This window comes from Pongo pygmaeus, chromosome Y (assembly GCF_028885625.2).
Source record: "Pongo pygmaeus isolate AG05252 chromosome Y, NHGRI_mPonPyg2-v2.0_pri, whole genome shotgun sequence".
NCBI classification, from domain to species: domain Eukaryota; kingdom Metazoa; phylum Chordata; class Mammalia; order Primates; family Hominidae; genus Pongo; species Pongo pygmaeus.
In genome coordinates, this window is record NC_072397.2 from 28,848,135 (window position 1) to 28,854,275 (window position 6,141).

Genomic DNA, 6,141 nt, shown 5'->3' on the forward strand with positions numbered 1-6,141 from the left:
CCAAAGAAAAGAACAGGCAGCAATCGATGAAACAGAAAATTCGCAAGGATTTGCAGAACATGAAATCAACTGTGGACATCTACAGAACTAATGGACATCTACAGAACTATCCACCCCCAATCTACAGGACATCTACAGAACTATCCACCCTCATTCAACAGAATATACATTCTTCTTGGTGTCACATAACATGTATTCAAAAATTGACCACATAATTGGAAGTAAAACACTCCTCAACAAATGCCAGAGAATGCAAATTGTACCAAAGAGCCTCCCAGACCACAGTGCAATCAAATTAAAACCCAGATTAAGAAACTCACTCAAAACCACACAACTACATAGAAATTGAACAGCCTGTTCCTCAATCACTGATGAGTAAATAATGAAATAAGGCAGAAATTAAGATGTTCTTTCATACCAATGATAATGAAGACAGAACGTATCACCATCTCTGGGACACATTTAAAGCAGTGTGTAGAGAAAAATTGATAGCACTAAATGCCCACAAGAGAAAGCAGGAAAGATCTAAAATAGACACACTAACATCAAAATGAAAAGAACTGGAGAAGCAACAGCAAACCAATTCAAAAGCTAGCAGAAGACAAGAAATATCTAACTTCAGAGCAGAACTAAAGGAGATAGAGACACCAAAAAAACTTTCAAAAATCAATAAATCCACGAGCTGGTTTTTTGATAATATCAAGAATATAGGTAGACCACTAGCCAAAATAATAAGAAAAGAGAAAAATAAAATAGATGCAATAAAAAGTGATATACGTAATATCACCCCTTATCCCGCAGAAATACAAACTACCATCAGCTAACACTATAAATAGCTCTACGCAAATAAACGAGAAAATCTAAAAGAAATGGATAAATTCCTTGACATATACACCCTCCCAAGTCTACACCAGGAATACGTTAAATTCATGAATAGACCATTAAGAAGTTCTGAAATTGAGGCAGTAACCGATAGCCTCCCAACAAAGAAAATCCAGGACCAGACCGATTCATAGCTGAATTCTACCAGAGATCCAAAGAGGAACTGGTACCATTCCTTCGACATTATTACAAGCAATAAAAAATGAAATCGTCCTTAAATAATTTTATGAGACCAGCATCATTCTGAAGCTAAAACCTGGCAGAGACACACCAAAAAAGAAAATTTCAGGCCAATATCCCTCATGAACATAGCTATGAAAATCCTCAATAAAATACTGACAGACTGAATCCAGCAGCACATCATAAAGCTTATCCACCACGATTATGTCAGCTTTATCCCTGGGATTCAAGGCTAGTTGAACATACACATATCAATAAACGTAACAGATCACATAAACAGAACAAATGACAAAAACCAGATAATTATCTTCATAGATGCTGAAAAGGTTTTCATCAAAATTCAACACCCATTTATGTAAAATCTCTCAATAAACTAGGTAAGGGTGGAATGTATCTCAAGATAATAAGACCTACTTATGGCAAACCCACCAGCAATATCACACTGAATGGGCAAAATTTGGAAGCATTCCCTCTGAAAACCTGTACAACACAAAGATACACTCTCTCTTCACTCTTATTCAAAATTGTATTGAAACTTCTGGCCAGAGCAATCAGGCAAGGAGAAGAAATAAAGCGTAGTCAAATCAGAAGAGAGGAAGTCAAATTGTCTCTCTTTGCAGAGGTCATTATTGTATACTTAGAAAACTCACCGTCTCAGCACAAAATCACCTTAAGCTGGCAAGCAACTTGAGATAAGCCTCAAGATTCAAAATCAATGTGCAAAAATCACAAGAATTCCTACACATAATGACTGAGAAATAGAAAGTGAAATTATGAGTAAACTCCCTTTCCCAGTTGCTACTAAGTGAATAAAATACCTAGGAATAAAACTTACAGGGGGTGTGAAGAACCTATTCAAAGAGAACTTCAAACCAATGCTCAAGGAAATAATAGAGGACATAAAGAAATGAAAAAACCTTTCATGCTCTTGGATTGGAAGAATCACTATTGTAAAAATGTCCATGCTGCCAAAAGTAATTTATAGATTCAATGCTATCCCCATCAAGCTACCAATCCCTTCCTTCACAGAATTGGAAAAAAACCTTAAAATTCGTATGGAACCAAAAAAGAGCCTGCATAGCCAAGACAATCTTAAGCAAAAGGAGCAATGCTGGAGGCATCACACTACCTGACTTCAAACTACATTACAAGACTGTAGTAACCAAAAAACCGTGGTACTTGTACCAAAACAGATATATAGACCAGTGGAACAGCACAGTGGCCTCAGCAATAATACCACACATCTACTACCATCTGATCTTTGACAAACCTGAAACAAGCAAGCAATGGGGAAAATGATTTCCCTTTAATGAATGGTGTTGACAAAACTGGCTAGCTATATTCAGAAGACTGAAACTGGACCACTTCCTTACACCTTACACAAAAATCAACTCAAGATGGATGAAAGCCTTAAACGTAAGAATTAAAATCATAAATTACCTAGAAGAAAACCTAGGCAATACGATTCAGGACATAGGCATGTGCAAAGTCTTCATGTTGAAACACCAAGAGCAATGGCAATAAAACCAAAATTGACAAGTGGGATCTAATTAAACTAAAGAGCTTCTGCACAGCAAAATAAACTATCATCAGTGTGAACAGACAACCTATGGAATGGGTGAAATATCTTGTAATCTCTCTATCTGCGACAAGGCTAATATCAGGAATCTACAGGGAACTTAAACAACTTTACAAGAAGTAAACAAACAACCTCATCCAACAGTGGGCAAAGAATATGAACAGATGCTCCTCAAAAGAAGACTTTGATGCAGCCAACAAACATATGAAAAAATGCTCATTAAGTTATCACTCGTTATTAGAGAAATACAAATCCAAACCACAGTGAGATACCCTCTCAAACCAGTTAGAATGGTGATCATTAAAATATCAGAAAACTGCAGATGCTGGAGAGGATATGGAGAAATAGGAACGCTTTTACAGTGTTGGTGGCATTGTTAATAATTTAACTCTTGTGGAAGACAAGGCTCTAGAAGGAGAAATACCATTTGACCCAGCAATCCTCTTATTGCACATATAACCAAAGGACTATAAATCATTCTACTATAAAGATACGTGCATACGTATATTTATTGCAGCACTATTCACAGTAGCAAACACTTGGAACCAACCCAAATGTGCATCAATAATAGACTGCATAAAGAAAAGGTGGCATATTTACACCATGGGATAGTATGCAGACATAAAAATGAATGAGTTCATGTCTTTTGCAGGGACATGAAAGAAGCTGGAAAACATCATTATCAGCAGACTCTCAGAAAAACAGAAAACCAAACACCACATGTTCTCATTTTTAAGTGGGAGGTGAACAATGAGAACACATGGACACAGGGAGAAAAATATCACATGGTGGCGGGTGGTGGGCTAGTGTAGAGAAAACATTAGGAGAAATACGTAATGTAGGTGATGGGTTGATGGGTGCAGCAAACCACCATGGCGAGGTAGTCTGAATTTGTCTAATGACCAGTGATGGTGAGCATTTTTCATATGTTGGCTGCACAAATGTCTTCTTCGGAGAAGTGTGAACAGACACTTTACAAAGGGCATACAGGCGGCCAATAAACTTATTTTAAAAAGCTCACTATTATGGATTATTAAAGAAATGTAACATGTAAAAATGTAAAAATGAGTCTGCCTTTTCTTACCCTGGGAGTGCAGGTGTTTTCAGCACATGCCGCTTGAGGGGGAGAGCTGCGTTCTTCTCAGGGTTTCTTGTGGAAAATTAAACATAAAAATATCCCATGGCTTTAGTCCACACCAACGTCCTTCCCCACCCACAAGGTGTGGTGTCCACAATGCCAGCTCCACACCGTGGTCTCGTGCCACAAATGTATCATTCATCATATAACACCTGTAATAGAAATATAACATCTGTAAACAAATATATCAACCATAGTACAGGTGTGTCATTCGTAATACTAATGTAACACCTGAAACACTGATCGAACACTCATATTGCCACTGTACTCTCGTCACAGCAATAAAACACTCATAATACCAGTATACCATCTGAAACACAAATACAACAACCATAATACTGATCTAAGACCCATAATACAAGTATCACTCTCATAATGCCAATAGACAACCCACAATACAAATGAAACATCCATAACACTTATGTAACATGTCTAATGCTGTCATGACACCTGTAATACAACTGTAACACTCATAATACCAATATACCACTCATAATACCAATATATCATCCTGCAATACAAATATAGCAACTGTAATACTGATGTAACAACTGTAATACTGATGTAACACCAACACTCATAATACTAACAGAACATTTGTAATACAAATGAAACAACCATAATACTGATGTAACACCCATAATTACTGATGTAACAGCCATCATAAAGATGTAGCACCTGCTATACTGACATAACATTCCTACTCTTACTGGGGCACTTCATTTCAGAGCTTCCACTGAGCTGGATTTGGGGGGGGATTGGCCTCTATAATGATATTTGATGTTGTTGACTCTGCTTTAGTGACAAGGTATTGATATGGTTGTTTTTATTAAAAAGTAGCTTATTTCTCAATAATTTCATACTTCTAGGAAACCACCAATATCTATTAGTATAGATTAATTCTCTCTGCCAGAATCTCCAGTGGTTTCTGCTGTGCCAGATTTGAAGCTTTACGCAAAATATCCCAGTGGGTTTTACTAAAAGTGGAGACATTCTCCAAGGGTACCAACCACATCAGGAAATACAGGGTTGGTACTGGTAATGGTAATGGCAAAATATTCACTTGTAAACACAAATTTCATCCTGTCACTCTCTTGATTTAATTTTGTCAATGGTATCCCACTGACCTTAGAACAAGAACCATAGAACTCACCATGGCTGAAGACCCCAAGATCTCCTACCTGTTTCCCATGCCCACTCAGTCCGCTCAACTGCCTGCAGTCTCATCTAATTTTAATTGTGGGAACACAGTCTCTTGGGTGTCTCAGGAATTTTATGTTCAATCTCTCAATCTATTCACCCAGTGCCCACACTTATGTAATTTTCCAAGGCTTTGTCCAGCTGATAAAGTCAGAGCTTGTGCTATTTAACTGTAGAAAAGCTAATAATGTGCTGTTTCTAAAGATAAAAAGAAATTCATTCTTTGTTAGATAATTCAGATCACTCTCAGTTTATAAATCAAGGAAATATTAGTTAATGCAATGAAAGTTCATGTTTGGGATAATTAGTAAAGAAAAAATCTCAGTGCTGAAGACTAATGACACTATTAATTATTGAAATCACATAAGAATTTATTGGACAGACTATTACTTTGCTATCTCCCCTAACTGTGTGTTATTAATTCCAAATTATATTAGGTTTAAATACTTACATGTAATGTAGTCTATCAATACATTTAAGTGACAAAAAAGTCCTAGAAAATGACAAGACAATTCATATAAATATTTGTAAGCCTCCTTAAATGTACAGTGTAAATTAAATAAAGTAAGCTTAGATGTTTATGCAGATGAATTACTAATATTTGAATATTGAATTGCTGTGAGGGTATGTAATTATGTCACTGCTTTGATATGGGACTTGGGACATTTGTGTATCCATGTACCTCATTAACTTAATGACTTCCCTTTTTACTTCCTGCTGGATGATAAATTTTGGGCCCATGGAGGCTGAGGGACAAACTGTCAGCTCTATTGGAAACTCTAGTACAGCAAGAAAGCTTTCATTGCAGAATATTATTTCCTGCCAGATATTTATTTTCTCATCCAAGCAGACTTGCTCCCCAGAAGTGTTGTTACATTAGCTGCTCCTCAGGTCGAGCTGGAAATCAAGTGACTATGAGAAAAGCTCATTTATGAAAGACGTGAGGGAGTAAAACTTATATACTTTACTGGTCATCTTTTTATGTGCTTGTATTCCATATGCATGTCTTTCCGGTGAAGTGTGTATTCAACTACTTCTCCATTTTGCACCTGGATGGTTTGTCTTTTTTTGTTACTGACGTATGCAAATTCTTCATACATTGTCGATAACAGACTGTTGTTACATACATAACATGCAAACCTTCCTTTCTGCACCATGTCTT